At 37.0% G+C, this 19,727-nt stretch overlaps 1 protein-coding gene across 3 annotated transcripts in view; it reads left to right on the forward strand.

Annotated features, from left to right (window-relative positions):
• Window positions 1-19,727, forward strand: part of Sdk1 (sidekick cell adhesion molecule 1) — an 824,227-nt gene that overhangs the window by 401,854 nt on the left and 402,646 nt on the right. The gene's annotated exons all lie outside the window — the stretch shown is intronic.

The raw sequence follows: 19,727 nt of genomic DNA on the forward strand, positions 1-19,727 counted from the left end.
ATTAAAAGAGGCATCTCTCTTTGTTTTTATTATTTATAAATAATTATAGAAAGGTATTTCTATTCAATATGTCAAGTTATAGTGACTATACTTCTTGATCAGTGTCATCCCTTCCATCATTCTCCCCACCATACTTCTCAACTCTTCCTAACCAGCCCCTTAAGTTACCTAGTTCCATGTTCACATATGCATATTGAATATTATGACTGTATTTGCCTACATACCATACTTTAGTCAGTTTGATCATGCACATATGCATATGGCCATGTATATGATTTCGTATGTGTTTATAATTTATAACTTGAACATATGAGAGAAAACGTGTCCTTTAATTCTCCTATCCTGACTTATTCAACAGAATTTTTTCCAGGTTCATCCATTTCCCTGAAAATGAGATAACATTATTTTTCCTGATGGATGAATAAAATTCCATTGTATGCACGTGAATGTGTGTGTGTGTGTGTGTGTGTGTGTGTGTGTGTGTGTGTGTGTGTGTGCATACACACATAATCTTGGTCCATTCATTGGTTATAGGACATGAGGGCTGTTTCTGTAACTTGGCTATGGTGACTAGTGCAACAATGAACCTGAGTGTGCATGTGTTTTATGGTATCCTAACTTGTAATATTTTAGGTAAATGCCTGAGTGGTATCACTGGAATCATAGAGTAGTTCTATGTTTAATTTTTTGAGGAATCTCCAAACTGCCTTCCATAGAGGTTGTACTAATTACATTCTCACCAAAAAAAAAAAAAAAAAAAAAAGAATGTTCTACATTCTCACCATGAATGCATTAGGGTTCCTTTTCCCCTGCTTCCTCACTAGCATTTGTTGTTCATGTCTTGATGATGACCATTCTGACTAGAATGCCAGCTAGGAATCTGGTAGCCTCCATGAATTGTCTGTGGTGAGATTTTAGCTCTCTATTTGCCTCAGACATCTTGTGTTGGATGCAGAGGAACTGACAGCATAATGGCAATGGTCACAGGCAAAAAGCCCTTCAAACTCTGCCTTTTCAAGTAAGAACACAGGAGAATCCTAGAAAGATAAAACTTGTGAGCATAACTGTTCTACTCTGATGAAATACCACAGAAGAAAACTGGCCATGCTCGCAAACCCGACTAGCCAAGACCATGTGGGGAACCTGAATTTCCAACCTCATCTGCGGCTGTTGGCCAGTCCCCAAGCTCCTATCAGAGAGCCAACAGCAAGAGCCACCAGGCAAGAGCCAACAGGCAAGTTAAACAGAGACTTACATCTGTTTTGTGTAGCATTTAGCTGCTTTTTCTGAAATCTAGGAAGCCCATTTTGGTACTTAGACTAGCTATGGGCTACCTTTTGCTATTAAATTGCCCTCTGTTCCTTCCTTACTGGGGTGAGGTCAGAAGAAGTTTTTGAAAAAAGGCAAGATTTCTACTTCTGCCCATATATGCAGTTTAAGGAGCAGTAGCAGCCACCCTACAGCTCATGCTACCCCAGTCAACACAGGAGGCTTATATAGTAGAAGTTTGGTTTGGTTTTTGGTTTGGTTTTGGGTTTTTTTGTTTGTTTGTTTTTTGTCAGTCATGGGGCCTGAGCTTTGGGCCTGGGCACTGTTCCTCAGCTCAAGGCTAGTGCTCTACCACTTAAACCATAGTGCTACTTCCAGCTTTTTCTGGTTATGTGGTGCTGAAGAATTGAACCCAGGGTCTAGTGCATGCAAGGCTACCACTGAGCCACCTTCCCAGCCTGAAGTTTGTTTTTTTTATGGCTGTGGAAGCCAGGATTCCAAGATTGAGTTGCTGGCCAGCTCAGACTGTAGTGAGGCCTTGCTTCCTGACTTGCAAACAGTTGTCTTTGCTCTTTGTTCCTGTGCAGGTTTAGAGAAAGGATTCTCTCTGCTACTGCTTCTTTAAGGACACTAATTCTACCTGAGGGCCTCCCCTCATCTGACTTTCATCTAATGCTAGTCACATCTCAAAGGTCATAACAGGAACCAAGAATGCCTCAGCTTGAAGGAAGAAAGACAAACAACATACACCAATACCAAGATGATTCAAATTTGTCTGCCCAGGTTTTTAATGCCATTTATGAGCAATTGTGAACAAAAGAGAAAAATCTCATCAAAAAATAGAAAATTTCAGCAAAGATAATGAATACTAGTGCAAAGTTTAAGACTTTAAAATAGGATAAACAAAGTACAAGAAAAGAATCCAAGAGCTTAACAAGCTAACAACTGTGAGCAAAGCCAAGTACGTCGACTAAAGAAGAGAAATTACAGTGAAAGGAAAACAAAAATGTTCAGAGCATCAAAGACTTCTGGGGCTGTAATAAAATACTTGGCATCAGTCATGAGATTGCCAAAAGACCAGGAGAAAAGGGATAGAGCTGGGAAAGTGTTCAAAAAAATAATGGTTGAAGTTTTCCCAAATTTGTCATTTTTTGAATATATAAACCTACAATTCAAGAAGCTGAGTGAACTTTAGGCAGCATAAATCCAAAGAAATGCACACCAAGAAATAAAAAAATCAAACATCTGAAACGAAACACAAAGGACAAGAAATCTTAAAATCTAGAGAGAAATATCTGACTTCTTCATCCCAAAGTGTGGATTCAAGAAATAAACAATTAGAATAACAACAACAACAATAATAAATAAACAATAGTTCTTTTCCTTCAGTTCTTAAAAAATACTGTACCACCTTTCCATGGTCTCTGTGGATTCTAATGAGAAATAAGATGACATTCTCAGGGAATGGGATCCTAGAATGCCTACAATTAAAAAATGGCTTAAGGAAAGCACTGAAATGATAAAAGGAAAACAATCAGGGTTACCTTCAGACATCAAGAAAGGAGGGAGGATACAGGGGAGTATTACAGAAAGCAAAGAGATGGATGAATAAAATAGACTTTTCTTATTCTTGTGAGTTTTTAAAGTTATGTTTGATGGTTGAAACAGTAAGTATAGCATTATCAAATGTAGTTTACAATGATACTATAAAGGTTTGTAGTAGAAATATTTATTACAGTCTTCCATGGATTATATAGGCAGGTAAATTTTATATATAATAGCAAAGATATTAAACATCCAAAATGCAAATCTGTAGATTACATTAGAAAATTATGACCGAACATACTGTCTACAAGAAATTCCTGAGGCTGGGAGGGTGGCTCAGTGGTAGAGTGCTTGCCTTGAATGCACGAGGCCCTGGGTTTAATTTCTTAGCACAACATAAGCAGAAAAAGCTGGAATTGGCGCTGTGGCTCAAGTGGTAGAGCTTTAGCGTTGAGCTGAAGAGCTGAGGACAGCGCCCAGATTCAGAGTTCAGGCTCCACAACCAACAAAAAAAAAAAAAAAGGAATTATACAGGTACATTGAGCACTAAGTGGGCAAAATTGATTGAGGGCAAAATTCAAGTGGTTAGAGAGTTACACTATAAGTACAAGGCCCCAAGTTCAAAACTTAGTACCACCAAAGGAGAAAAAAATAAAAGATAATAGAAGTTTCAAATCAATAAGCTGCTTATCTTAAGATGTTAATAAAACAAGAATAGAGAAACCAAAGGGGACAGAAAGTCAAATGGAAAACAATGAAACTGAAAACAAAAGCATTAAAAAAATTAGTAAGAAAAGAAACTAATCTTTTAGGAAAATCAATTGAAGTTGTAAACTTTAAGTAGGACTGATGAAGAAAAGAGAACCAAGATAAGTGGTCAATGTTTGAAACACAGTGCATACTGCCAACCCTGAAGATATCAAGAGAAGCATTAGGGAATACCACAAGTCACTCTGCACAAATAAATGTGGTAATTTAGATGAACCAATTCTCTAATAAGTACAAAGTACTACAACTCAACCAATATAAAGTAGATAATATGAATAGTAATATATCCATTTAAGGGAAATTCACTCCTTTGAATTCATAGACATGACTGTACATCAATGTATTTTAAGTTGAACTCATAATTTTAAAACTAAAAAAGTCCAGACTAAGATAATTTCACTAGAAATTCTATTCAATCTTTCAGGATAAATTCTGTCAAAGTGTTTAGTATTACTTTGCTATAAAAGCTTACAAAAATACATAGACAAATTATGTGTATACCAAACATGCTATATATTAAAAAGAACCATGATTATATGATGCTTGTTTTAGTTACATAATTTGAGAGGGGAAGTCTGGGGCTTGAACTCAGTGCCTAGTGCTTGCTTGACTTGCTTATCAGCTGGCTTTTTGATCACATGAGCCATCCTCCAGCCCTTCTTTTTAATGATTATTTTGGAGATAAAAATCTATCAAAATTTTCTATGCTGGGTGGCTTTGAACCTCAGTCTTTCAGATCTCAGACTCCTGGGTAACTAGGATTACAGGAATAAGCCATCCACTATACTTTTACAGTATAGCAAAAACAATCCTTAGCAGAAAGAACAGTGCTGGAGGAATATCAATACTAAACTTCAAACTCTATTACAAAGCTACAGTAATAATAATAATAATAAAAACAGTGTGGTACTGGCACAAGAACAGGCCTGAGGGCCAATGGAATAGAACTGAAAACCCAGAAATGAACCTGCAGACCTATGGCCACCTAATCTTCAATAAGAGAGCCAGAAAAATAGGATGGAAGAAAGACAGCCTCTTCAACAAGTGGTACTGGCACAATTGGTTAAACACCTGTTGAAAACTAAAATTAGATCCTTATATATCACCCTGTACCAAAATCAATTCCAACTGGACAAAAGTCCTTGAGGTAGAAGCAGATACCCTGAAAACATTACAGGAAGGAATAGGAGAAGTATATGTCTAAGATAGTCCTAGAAGAAGATCACAATAGCTCAATAGCTATGGACATATAACCATATAAGATGATCTTAAGCAAAATGAACTCCAAGATATGGAAACAAGAGGTTTTTCTTTGATGTTATTATTTTTAATGTACTGTGTGAATTTATTTCTTTTGTCTTGCATTTTTTCTCCCCCCCCCCATGGCTTATCCTTTGTTGTCACTGTATTTGATTCTAGTACCCTGTGAATTGTATATTATGTTTATCTGAATTAGGAAAGGGAAGGGGAACAACAAAATGGTGAGACAAAGGACAATGGGTGTAGACAACATGTTAGAAATGAACTTTACTTTGTTGGGGGAATACTGCGGGGAAGGGAAAGTGGGAGAAAAATGAAGAGGGGGTAATAATGTTCAACAAGAAATGTATTCAGTGCCTTACATATGTAACTGTAACCCCTCTCTGTACATCACTTTGACAATTAAATTTTAAAAAAACAAAAATAAGCAATGTAGTCAGACATATTGACTCATGATCATTGAATTATGTAGAAACATCATCTGTCAGTATTCACTCATTCATGATCATCTCAGTAGCTAGGAATTGTAGAAATTCCTCAAGTTGAAGAATATGCATGTATATACAGTACCATCATACTCCATGGCAGTATGAACCTTTGGAGCCTGGCAAGTTTCATTCTCACCACTCTTCTTTAGTTCTAGCCAACATCATAATCCAAGAAAAAAAAGTAAGAGGCAGACCAGAAAGGAAGAAGTTAACAGATTCTATCTGAAGTAGACATGATTATCTATCTAGAAAATCTCAAGGAGTCTATTAAAAACATGTCACAGGATATAATGCCAGCATACACAAATCATATGAAAATCAGTCATATTTCTATAATACAGCAATGAATGTTGAAGTAGGAATAAAAGATACAGTGCTAGTTATGGTTGCTTTTGCAGGAAATATTTATGCATAAATCTAAGAAATTACTACATGACTTCATGTAGAAAACTACAAAGTAGTAGTGAGAGATATCAAAGAGGTAAAGAAATGGGAAGCATACATTGTGTTCACAGACTAAAGAAGTCAGTTTGCCTCCAATTGATGTATAGGTTTAATATTTCTATCAAAATCCTGGAAAATTTTTGTAGGCATAGAAAGACTTATAAATTTTTATGCATAAGTAAAGGAACTAGAATAGATGAAATAATTTTGAAAAAGAAGAATGCAGTGGAAAGAAATACCTTACTCTTCCTTGTTACTATGTAGCTAAGGTGATTAGAACTGTAGGAATAGACCTCATACATCAATGGACCAGAGTAAAGAAATAAATGCTCCTGAATTCAATTGAGGGGCCTTACCTAAGTATAAAAGCAATTCAGTAAAACAGACTTTTTAATATAAATGGTTACAGAGAGATTGAGCATCCATAGAGAACAGCAGTAATAAACTACTTTGACCTGAACCCCACTCCTACCACAAATATTTACTCAAAATGTGTTGTATTGTGTTAAGTGTGAGATGTAAAACTGGTAAGAAGTTCCAGAAAGAAGCACAGTCTTTTAGAGGAAACTCCTGAGGCTTAAAATTGTTAGATGTGACAAACACAGTGCATACAATGGGAAGGAGGGGGAGGGAATCCTTAAATTGATATTCATCAACATTTTAAAGAATTACTCTGTTGCTCTTTCAGAGGTCCTGTTCAGGTAATTTTTTTTGGGGGGGGGAGGTTCCAGTCGTGGGGCCTGACATCTGGGCCTGGGTGCTATCCCTCAGCTCTTCAGCTCAAGGCTAGCGCTCTCCCACTTGAGCCACAGCACCACTTCCGGCTTTTTTCTTTTTGCTTATGTGGTGCTGAGGAATCGAACCCAGGGCCTGAGGAGTGCAAGGCAAGCACTCTACCACTGAACCACCTTCCCAGCCCCCTGTTCAGATAATTTAAAGACAAGCTATACTGTAACAAATTATTTACTAGCCTCATATCTGAGAAAGCACTGATATTTAGGAAAAGTAAAGAACTATCAAAATTCTACCATTCACATAAGAGAATATGTAGATGACAAATAAGCACATGGAAAGATTCTCAACACCAGCTGTTAGGGAAGTGCAAACTAAAACCACAAGGACATATCAAGTAATTTTAAAACAGCTGAACTAAGAAGCAGTGACATTACCAAATGCCAGTGAGAATCTGAAGAAACTGAATCTTTTGTACAACACTTGTGGGGGTATAGAATGGGTACAGCCTTATGGGAAAATAGTTTGGCAATTTCTTAAGACTGTTACATACAATGATAAGATTTTGCAATATTCAAGAGAAATGAAAACCTGTGTCAACACATAATGGGCACCCAGATACTCTATAAGCTTTATTGTGATGGCCCAAATTGGAAATTACCCATGTGTTCTTCAGTTGCTGAATAATAAAACAAGCTGTGGTATACATGTATTGTAGAATACTATTCAGAAGTATGAAAGAATTCAGCAGGAATAATGTAGCATTCCTCTGTCTGGGAATTATATCGAATCAAAAACGAGCCTGTCTTGAAAATATTGGATATGTTATGACTTTAAAATGACAAACTGTTGACTTGAAGAAACAATTAGAGAGTACCAGGTTGGGCTGGTTGGGAATCAGTAGATGGATTTATAAACAGATAGTATGACACAGTGTTTATAGTTCTGGGAGAGTTCTGTGCGCTGGTTGTGGTACTAAAGCCACCACCACATGACACAGAAACACAGAGCACGTTATACTTTTGTATAACAAGTGACTCTTTGTATTGAGCTATGTGTACTTAAGATGTGTCCTTCAGAAGAATCTGGCTGGAGTTTCTCTCTGGACTAATTCTCTAACTTCTTAGGAGCCTATAATTATTTTTGTAGAAAGTTTAAAACCTGGCCTTCAGAAATGTCCTGCAAAAAATATGTTGTTGGCTTTTCAGCTTCCCAAGAGTTTTGTTATTGTTGTTGTTGTCATATTGTGCTGGTGTTCTCTGTGCTTGCATCAAGTTTTCCTACTTACAAAGTAAAATCTTTATCCTTAATAAGATAAACTAAGTCATAATGTCAGAAGACTAGTTGAGTCACCAGAACGTACAAAGATCAAAACTGATAGACTTACCTTCCTCTTGGCACTTATTGTCAGAGACCACAGTGGTTCCCACTTGACTACAGAGTGAACCCCACTGTGCACTCAAGAGAACAAAGTTGCCATGGGCCTCAACACTTATTTCTGTATGTGTTTCAGCATTTGATATATTATTGATTATTACCCTCTTGAAGAACTCAAATATATTAAAACATTTGAGCATTTCTTATTAAATAGTTGATATTGCTTATAGTATTTTTTGTTCTTTAAATTTTTTCAGTATAGTAAAACATTGATCTTTCATTTTTCAATGATGGATCCTCTGGGTACTTATAGTCAGTAATATATGGTCATGATTGTTCTCTTGTTGTAATGTATACATCTTGTTATCCCATCTGGATTTCTTATTACAAGAGGTCATGTGACTACTTCCTTCTTGTCTCCCTCAAAATAACAACATAGTGATGGCTCCTCTGACAACTAATACATGTTGAGCAGTTTGCTAAGTTGAACAATTACATGGTTGTTTCATACTTTTTTGAGGGTGGAGACAGGGTCTCACTTTGTAGCCCAGGTTGGCCTGGAACTACAATCCTCCTGCCTCAGTCTCCTGAGTGCTGGGATTACAGGTATGTGCCACCACATCAGTTGTACTGTTTTAATGAGACTAGAAAAGCATACATTGCCCAAATCAGATAGTTGTTTATTAAAGTTCTCAGGTTGAGATTCTTGAAAACAGACATCATGTATTGGTGGTTTGGAGACATTTCTAGCTTTGGTATCAGAACAAGATATTTAGGAGAAAATATTTCTCTTCTGTGTTGTGGTGTTTTACAATGTGCTTTTTCTTAAACAGTCTTTATGTACTTAATATTTTCTGTCCTATGCTGAAACTGAACAGTGAAATCTAAGACAAATATCACAAGAGTGCTCATATGCCATTGTATATTAAACTCACAGTTAATAGCCCCATAGCTTTATTATTGCTTGAACAGAAGGGCACCTAGTTGATTGAGAAAGTAGAAAGGCTAATGGGTCAACAGTCATGGCAGCCCACCCCCTTATATGTGTCAGAAAATTTCATAGGAATGTTTGCTTTGCCATTCAGTCATTTCTATTTTCAAATCACCTGATGCTAGTATATAGCATTCTTGAATGCTGCACTATTAATAAATACCTACTTGATATCTTCACTACTGTGACTTCATATTATATAAAGATTTTTCTCTAAAATATGAGTGTATTTGAAAGCTACTTTTGTACATCTGTGTCAATTCCTAACTTTAAAATTAGATTTTTATTTCCCAGACACTTTCCAGGAGGTGTTTTTAAATGTGTGTGTCTGTCTGTCTGAATTCATAAAGCATAACTTGATATTAGTTTATATCATTTTTCAGAAGATAAAACAGCTTTATATCCACAAGTTTTTTTTTATAATTAAAGTTGATATACTTTTTCTTTGATCTTAGGAAACAGTATGACGTGAACTTTTAAACCAGCATAAACCAATTCCTAAATATTTTTGCAGGTTTCCCCCCCTTTTTTACAGTGAGAATAATCTCTTATTAATTTTAGAGGCTATGCTCTCCATCATTTTTGCTATTAAAGATTCATTTATTCTGTCATTAAATATTTATTTAGTGCTGGGCTTACACTTCAGAGATACATCAGAGTTGACAAATAAGGTCTCTGACCTCATAAAGTTTACATGAGAGAGACAGGCAGTTAACAAGTGAACAAATGAAGAAACTGGGAGATGATAGATGGCTGTGAGTGTCAGAAGGACATAGCGAGTCACATAACAGGAACTGGAGGCTGCTCTAGTGGGTGGTCAAGGCAAGATATGCAATGATTCCTACAGCATAAGAATGACCCAGCTGGTCTAGGGTTAGGGCATTGCAGTCTGTGGAGATGACAAGCTCAGGATACCTAATGCAGAGAGCTAGCCTTGCTCACAGAAGGTATGGGAGTCATAGGTCAGCCAAGGGAAGAGTTGCTGAGACTGAGTTATGCTGAACCCACATCTTTAAGCAGGATGTGATATAATCCTCCCTACATTTGATAGTGTGCAGAAGCCAAGGGCTGGAGGAGAAGGACCTCCTCCTGGAAGGAAGGTCTTGTGTTGTGTGGTATCTGGGGCTAGCTTCCTCCTCTATCACCCACCTAAGGGAGAGCATCTACATCATCAAGGCAGCTCTCAAGGCTCAGTAGGAAACTGAGTGTAAAAGGGTTAAACCAGAGTTCCCAACAAATGATGTGTTCAGCAATATCATAACAAAGCTGTAATCCATTGTTGTTACAGAAATGATTTGGATAGCTCTTTGCCTTCAGGAAGTGCACAGCAATTGGCATGTCAGCAGACATGCTGTGCCGTAGTTATGTTAGAAATATGTACCAGGGCAAAGCTAGGCACAAAGTGAAGAAGTTTGTGCCAGGACCAGGGATCAGAAAAAAAGAAACAGGATCTGACTGTGGCTAATATGACAAAATGGCCCTGTGATTTAGCCCAGGTGTTCAGTGGTGCCATTCTTTGGAATAAAACATTGTTCCCCAAAAGAAACCCACCTGTGGCTAGAGCCACAAATCTACCTAAGAATGTCAGGAGCTTGGCATCAGGAGTCAGAACAATGGAAGGGAGCTGTCTGCCTGAAGGATGCAGGATTTGGGCAGCTTCCTTTGGAGACAGGACTTCCTGAACAGCCTGGGGAGCAGGGCCAGGGGTGGGATGGAATGAGAGAATTCTGGGGTAAACATCATCTTCTCAGCAGATCTCTAGTCAATCAATGGTGAGCAGCAGAAACATTTCTTCCTCAGTTAGTATAATAGAAGGAATGATCAATGTATTTCAGTCTTTTGGGGGTTTGGCTCTGTGTTATAAAGTACAGTTAGAGGTTGTGTCTCCATGCCTGGAGAAAACCTCTTCCTCATGAAAATCAGTGGAGTGCTTGTAAAGAGTTTCAACTAGGAGACGCTGTGCAGATAGCAGGGCAAGGTAGCTGTCAGACACCTTTTCTTTGCTTCCCACAGGAATTCCTGCATTCACTCTCCTCAGGATCTGGGCCATCTCCCGTTTCTTTCCTCCACCCCTGACTTTCCTGTCTTTTACCATTAAACTAGGCCTGGTCTGGATTCTAGCATTTGGAATGGAATTTGGGAAAAATAAAAAAAGAATCTTTTCAAGTATATGTCAGCTTCATTAGAATAACATCTGATCCATCACTGCATCTCTTTTAACGGCTTTCAGGAGGGAAACTGTATTTGACCACTGGTCATAGAATAGGGTCTGAGCTTGCATCTAGAGAATATTGTAGCTGGAAAGCCAAACCATGTGCAAGTTGATATTACTCCTTGTGCAGTGTGCTTACATTAAGGAATTATAGTCACAGGCTTGTATGTAGTAACCACTGTAAGAACCAGGAATCCTTAAAGCAGGCTTTAGACTGCCAGAGTAAATGTCACATTAATTCATGCCTTGATTTAAAAAGAGATCTCCAGACCTAATTCAAAGGCTGTTTCATCTCCATCCACAAACACATTGGAAATACCAGATTAGAAAGAGGCAGGTGAGCAGACAACAACAAGGAAAGGACAGGATTTAAAGGAACAGAGATTGAAAACTGGAGTATATTGTGCTACACTGGGAAGGTGTAACTGGGAAGGTGTAAATGGAGCTGCATTTAACCTTTTTGTTACACCTCTTCCTGGGGTAGCAGAAAGACTTCTAGACTTCAGAGTCAGAAGTTCAAAGACAGCCAGGTGCTGGTGGCTCACGCCTGTAATCCTAGCTACTCAGAAGGCTGAGATCTGAGGATCTTGGTTCATCCAGCCTGGGCAGAAAAGTCCATGAGACTTTTATATCCAATAAACCCCTAGAAAACTAGAAGTGGCACCGTGGCTTAAGCGGTAGAGTGTTTGCCTTAAGCTGAAGAGCTCAGGGACAGCACCCAAGCCCAGAGTTCAAGCCCCACAACCTACAACAAAAAAAAAAGAAAGAAAAGAAAAAGAAAGAAAGAAAGAAAGAAATTCAAAGACAGTACAGCATGCACTGTCAAGAAAAGGACCTAGGCTTGTCCCTCCCTGATCAGACTCTTTGCTTAAAATCGCTAAACTTCAGTTTCCACATTACAAAACATGAAGGATAATTATCATTAGAATTAGATTAAAATTTTATGAATAAGGCTTTGAAACTATTGAAATACTATATGAATGTTAGCTTTGTGTGTGTGTGTGTGTGTGTGTGTGTGTGTGTGTGTGTGAGTGTGAGTGTGTGAGTACTGAAGCTTGAACTTAAGGGCCACATGCCCTCCCTCAGCTTTTTCTGTCACAACTGGCACACTAGCACTGGAGCCACACCTCCACTTTTTACCTTTGATTGGTTAATTTGCAATAACAGTCTTGAGGATTTGTCTGCCTGGGCTAGCTCCAAAGCTCAATTCTCAGATCTCAGCTTCCTAAGTGACTAGGATTGTAGACATGAACTACCAGTGCCCAAGGCATGTTAGCCTTTTTATTCTATTTTTTTTCCTTGATTAGCTTTTGAACTATGGACTACTCATTTACTTTAGCAGAGCCTTAGTTTCTTCCTAAATTTAGAATAATAACATTATCTTACTTGTCTGTTTTACAGTAGGAAGATAATGTACTTAAGGAGTTTTACTTTGTAGAATATTTTATGTAAGTGGATGATTTAATCCTTATTACATTATGCAGAGCACACAGTTCTAATAGTAGTCCTGAGACCTCAACAAAAAGGTTAAATACCGTTTGATACATTTTACCTAATCATTCCAGAAAATATATTTTTTGTAGAAAATGATGGTAAAACAAGCTTTGTGCTTGAAAGCACTGAGCACCAAGTAGCTGGGGATTGTTTTGTTGTAGAATAGTTTATTTCCTGATTGTGCCAGAACAAGTTGTTTTATATGTAAGCCTCAAACATGGAGAGGCCCTAATTAAGTGCAAATTATAATGAAATTAATAAATGACACCAATTTTTAGAACTTAAAATGGGCTTTGAGAGAAGGCAGTGTGGGCTGTGATAATTCTAATCTTTTGGGTTGTGATTCAATATTATGTAGCATTAAAACTCAATTAAATAAAAAAATAACTGAAGAATCAGGGAGGGAGAACACTCATCTCTCAGTTGGCTCAACCTCTCAAATGATGACTTAAAATATGTTAACTGCTATGGTTGTAATTGTCCTTATTGTTCACTGGATTCCAAATAATTGCACATATAATTAGCATCAGTTAATGAGAGATATGAAATTACTCTATTCATAAATATACAAGATTGTCATAAATTGCCCAAATCTAATTGCAAGCTTAAGGTTTTATTGCACTTTTGCCAGTGAACTAGAGTATAAATGGATTCATGTATGTATCCACTTGCCACAGTTATTGAATTCAGCATTTCTTGATCCATCCAACAAGGCCAGATAAGGGGCTTCCCAGGTGCCACCAGCCAAGACTGAACAGAAAACTCATGAGTTCCTAATGACGCAAAGAAATTCAGACTACAGAGCCAGTCACCACCCAACTCCCACCAAGTGATTCTGGGCAGCCTGGGGAACTGCTTCTGTGGACACCAACAATCCCAGCAGAAATAGTATATGTGAGCCCTGCAGACACAGAGAGACTAGAAGAGCCCTGTAAAGTTAAAACTGGAGCTCGTGAAGGCAGGCTAGATCCAGGAGCAATCACAGTCAGCTGATGCCTAGAATGACAAGAGTCTGAAGTTGGAATGACCTGACAAGGATTGTAAAGCAGCCATTATAAATGGACTTCTACACCAAAGTATTAAGATTCCTCAAACAAATGAAGAAATAGGAAATCTCAGCAAGGAAGAAGGTTCAAAAAGTGAAAGTTAGTGAATTGAAACATATAACTAAAATAAACTCCATCTAGATGAGGTCAGTAGTAGAGTGAAACTGACAAAGCTAGAATGAGCGAGTGTGAGGGAAAATCCATAGAATTCACACCATCCTGACAGAAAAGAGAAGTACAGACATATGGGGTGGAGGGGGCTGCAAATCAAACCCAGAGCTTCATGCACATTCCGCAAGTACAAGCACTCTGTTACTAAGCAACAACCCACCCCCTAAAAAACTTTTTCTTGTTTTGGGGTGTGTTTTTAAATAATCTCAGGGGCCTGAGAGACTATAACAGAAGATCTGATGTTCATATTGATGTTCTATCAGGGTAGGGGGTGTATGGCCTGCAAGCCATGTAAGTTCCTCGAAGTCATGTAATTTATTACAGGAATGAGGTTTTTGTATGCTTCTTCTTGGCTGCCCACAGTGATCTGCCTGGACTGATAATTTGATATGGCCTGCAAAGTATGTTATAAAATATCTGAATGGCCTATATTAGAAAAAAAGATTCCCTACCCCTGATAGATAGAGGGTGGATATTCAAAGAAATAGGACTGAGGCAATAATGCTTGATAAGAAATGTACTCATTATCTTGTAACCCCTCTGTACAGTATTTTCACAATAAAAAAAAAAAAAAAGAAATAGGACTGAAACCTCTCAACCTGGGGAAAAAGCCATAAAGCTACAACTTTAAGAAGCTGAATTGATGACAAACACTGAGAAATCCATTTGAAGACAAGAGAAAATTTTACACTCCTTTTTTAAAAGAAGTGGTTTTAATCCAACATGTCAGTTTATGTATATAATAGGTCTTGATCAGTGTCAAGCTTTCCATCATTCCCTACTCCCATCAATCCCAACCCAACCCATCCCTTCAAGTTTCTTAGTTCCATTTTTATATATTCACATTGAGTTTTATGACTATATTTTCCTGCCATTCATCTCCCCATCCATTCCTCATCTTTTAACCCCTCTGACTCAGACAAGACATGGTTTAGATTTCTAGTGTTCATTTTTTTAACTGTCAGTTATTCAAAGGAGTTATACCAGGGAAACTAACTCCTAAGTATACCATACTTTAGTCAGTTTGATTGTGTATATATGCATATGGCTGTGTATGTATTTTGATACTTTTTATTTTAGATCTTAACTTCCACAAATGAGAGAACACATGTGCCCTTTGTCTCTCTGAACCTAACTTCTTCACTTAGCATAAGTTTTCCAAGTACATCTAATTCCTACAAATGACATGATATTCTTTCTGATGGATGGAAAAAATTCCTGTGTGTTTCTTGAATCATCAGTTTGTAGGGCATTTGGGCTGTTTCCCATAACTTGGCTGTAGTGAATAATGCAGTAATGAACATGAGTGTGCAACTGTCTTTATCTTAACTTGCAATCTTTTGGAAAAATTTCCAAGAGTAGTATCTTTAAATCATAAGGTAGTTTTATTTTTAGTTTTTGAGGAATCTTCATATTGTCTTCCATAGCAGTTATACTAGATTACATTCCCACATACAGAGTAATAGGTTCCTTTTCCCCCAGCATCCTCTCTAGCATTTGTTGTTGTTTGTATTCTTGATAATGGCCGTTCTAACTGGTTTGAAATGGAATCTCAATTTGCATGTACTTTATGCCCATAGATGTTGAAAATTTCTTCTGGTTATTTCTTACCACTACCACTACTATTACTACTATTACTACTACTACTACTATTACTACTACTTCTGAGAAGTATCTACTTAACTCATTTGTCCATTCACTTATTGAAATATTGAATCTTTGAGGGTTTAGGTTTTTAAGCTTCTTGTATATTCTGGTGATTAGGCCTTTGTCCAACATATAACTGACAAAGATATTTCTCCATTCTGTAGCTTATCTTTTTAGCTTAGTAACTATATATTCTTCTCTGTGAAGAAGCTTTTCAATTTGGTGAAATCCCATTTGTCAATTCTTTCTCTGATTTTCTGCATAGGCAGAATATCCCTGACAATGGCAATAAGTTCTAGTGTTTCCCCTACTCCTTCCAGTAGTAGTTTCAAGGTTTCAAGTGTCACATCGAGATCAACTTTGAATTGGTATTAGTACAAAGTAACAGACAGGATCCAGTGTCAGTCTTCTGTACATATTGATGTCCAGTTTTCCCAAAATAATTTGTTGAAGAAGTTGTCTCTTTCCAACGTATATTTTTCAGCTCGTTTGTCAAAAGTCAGAGTTCCTTTATTATATTTGTTAAGAAAAACAAGAAACTATCCAAATGGTATCAAAACTATGTAGAGGAAATGTTTAAAATATTTCAATTACTTAAGTATTAAATGCTTAGGAAAATACTTCAGACAGTTGTGTTTTAGCAGTGAGGAAGGGAAAGAGAAGTTACTACTCCACTTGAAGTTGTTCTACAAGAATGATATAAGTACACTGTGATAAGTTGGATTTCAGAACAACTGATAAGAAAGCCAATCAAAATTAGATTCTTAAAAACACTGAACAGATCAAGATGGAGTCCTAAGCATGGCTTATCTAAGACAAAGGACAGCAGTAATGGAGAATATAAACTATTGACCAATCAGAAAACAAAGACTAGCTGAGAGGCTTTTAAAGATCTACAAAATCACTTCAAACAAAGAAATAGTGGCTATATTAACAAAAGCTAAAGCAGCTTCAGAACAAAAAAACAGTTACAAGGGGGGGAAATGGCAGTAAGCCAAGCAGGGTGGGACATGCTTGTAATCTCAGCATTAGGGAAGCTGAGACAGGAGGATCATCAGTTATGGACTACATAATGAGACTCTGCCCCAAAAACAAATAATAAAAACTGGTGTGAAACAATTACAAAAGAGAAACTTCACCAAGAAGACATAGATATCCGAAATAAGTATGTCTGAACAACAGAATTTCAGAATACATGCCTTGAAGAGACAGAAAAATCCATAATTATATTGGGAAAGTACCATTAATTGATAGCAAGGATAGTTTAACCAGTAGTATCTAGCTGATAACAGCAGAATACATTATTTTAAAACACCCATGAATCCTCCTCCTCCAAGACAGAGCCTATCCAGAGACATAAAACCTCAACAAATTTAAGAGAACTAAAGTCTTAGAGAGTACATTCTGTAACCATAATGGGGTCAAACTAGAATTTTAATAAGAGGGATAATAGGAAAACCCTGTGTACATGTGGATATTCAACATCATCTATGGATTAAAGAAAATAAAAGACATTCATAGATCTGAATGAAAAAACAAAACTCCAAGATATGTGAGATGCAGCTAATGACATATAGAGAAGAAAGACTCAAATCCATGGTTTAAGCTGCCATTTAAAAACTGAAAAAAAGATCAAAAGAAACAAATAACTTACTCTAGGAATAAATCAGGTGGTATCAGTACTTTTTTTCCCACTTTTAAAGGGACTATATATGTGTGTGTATGTATATTATATATTTATGTTTTATAGACAAACTTATTCTTATAAATTCAACAACTTAGATTAACTGAACTAAATTCTCAAAAACTACAAAATGCCAAAAACCTATCCTTTGTGAGACAACCTAAATTAATTTAATTCATTGTTAAACTTTCCTGCTTATATCCTAGCCAGTGTCACTTCATTGTAAATATTTAAAGAAGAGTCTGAACCAGTTTTTTACAGTCTTAGTATAGAGTTGAAAGCATTTCCTGATTCATGTTGAGACCAGTATTATCCTAATACCAAAACTAAGAAAGAATATAGATTAAAAAGTCCATAATAGGGTTACCTCAGCAGAAGAGCTCCTGCCTGGTGAGCACAAGGTCCTGAGTTCAGTCCTCGGGGCACTGGGGGGGGGGGGGGGGGGGGGCGGGGAGGGGAGAGTCCACAACAGAATGATATTGTCCACAGAGAAATGTACACCTTACCTGAATTGTGAAATAGTAACCCTCTATACAACACCTTAATAATAAAATTATATTTCAAAAAACTTAAATTTAGGGGTTGGGAAGGTAGCTCAGTGGTAGAGTGCTTGCCTTGCATGCATGAGGCCCTGGGTTCAATTCCTCTGAATGACATAAGCAGAAAAAGCCAAAAGTGGTGCTTTGGCTCAAGTGGTAGAGCACTAGCCTTGAGCTGAAGAGCTGAGGGACAGTGCCCAGGCCCAGAGTTCAGGACCCACTATTGATAAAAAAAAATAATAAATTTAAATTAAAAACATTTAAAAAGTTAATAACATCAGCAAATTTAATCCAGGAAAAATAAAAAGAATTAAGCACAATAAAATGATATGCAAGAAAGGTTCAGTATTTTGAGATCAGTCTATGTAATTCATACCAACAAACTAAAGAGAAAATCATGTGATATAATCTAGCACTAATTCTTGATTTCTTTTAAAAAAATTCTCTACAGTCTAAGAACATAGAATGACTTTTCAGCTTATTCTAATTTCATAAGAAACGTGCACAGAAACCTACAAGTAATATCATCCTTTATGATGAACAGCTCTAAATTGTGAGTTAGGGAAAGATTTCTGCTACCCTATTCTACCTAACCAGTAAAATAAAGCCAGGGAGAAAAATAGAGACTTTAAAAGATTAAACTGTTCCTACCTGTAGATAACATTATTGTCAACAAAGAAAATACAAAGAAATTTACAAAAAAAATCCCACATTAAAAAGAGATTTCAGGATACCAAACCACACAGAAATCAATAACATTTCTACATAATAACAATAAGCATATGGAAGCCAACTTTAAAACACAGTGATACTTAAAGCTACCAGCACAACAATGTTTGTTGCAGCATTATTTACCATAGCTAAGATATGGAACCAACCCAGATGCCCCTCAGTAGATGAATGGATCAAGAAAATGTGGTATATATACACAATGGAATTCTATGCCTCCATCAGAAAGAATGACATTGCCCCATTTGTTAGGAAATGGAAAAACTTGGAAAAAATTATATTAAGTGAAGTAAGCCAGGCCCAAAGAAACATAGGTCCCATGGTTTCCCTTATTTGCAATATCTAGTATATGCATGAGTCAAGCGGAAAAGGTCAGATAATGTGATGTCAGGAAAATGAACCCTTAGATATGTATTTTAATGTTTTTTTTCTTTCATGCATGTGTTTCTAACACATTTATAAGATTATCTCTTTGTTGCTTTGTATGTCCCTCCCCCACAGTATAACCCCTGCTTTCACTATATTTGATGTCAGTATAACTTGAGGAGGAGATGGGGAAAAACCAGTTGTTTAAGGATACAGGTGGACCTGTTGCAACAATGAGAAGTACAAGTTGTCATGTCCAAAACAAGCTTTACAACGTCGGTGCGGGGCGGGGGGGGGGGGGAATGGGGGGGAAGGAGAAGGATTGGGATTGGGGGGGAGGGGGGAGGCTGGGAAGGGATGTGAAGGGTAAACAAAAGGAGGAGGCTGCAATGCTTGGTAAGAAATGTATGCATTATCCTGCCCATGTAATTGTAACCCCTCTGTACAGTATGTTCACAAATTAAAAAAAAAAATGTGCCACTAAAAAAAAAAAAAGAAAAGAAAATGAAACAGTTGGGTATAAATCTAACAGTGCATACAGTGCTGCAGCTTACAAAATGCTGAGAAATGAAGAAATCAGTGAAGACCTGAAAATTTGGAAAGATCCACTTTGTTCATTGGCCAGAAGAATCAATGTAATCAGTACCTCTTATCTCCCCCAAACTGATCTTAAGTTTAAAATAATTTCAATACAATACCCAGCAAAGATTTTTATAGCCTTAGTCTTACTATAATTTATATTGAATAGCCAGGAATGTAAAATAATTAAGAACAATATATGAAAGCAATCACTCCACCTTTGGTAACAGTGATCATGACAACATGGTACTGACAAGGGATTACATGCAGATCAGGGGACAAAATGGAGAATCCAGACTATTGCCTTTCAGTTATTGTAGCAAATACCTTAGTGATTCAACATATAAGGAGGAAAAGTTTATATTTTGGCTCACTGTTTTGAAGGC

The sequence above is a fragment of the Dipodomys merriami genome, unplaced genomic scaffold (assembly GCF_024711535.1).
Source record: "Dipodomys merriami isolate MVZ:Mamm:240054 unplaced genomic scaffold, mDipMer1.0.p SCAF_22, whole genome shotgun sequence".
Taxonomy (NCBI): Eukaryota; Metazoa; Chordata; class Mammalia; order Rodentia; family Heteromyidae; genus Dipodomys; species Dipodomys merriami.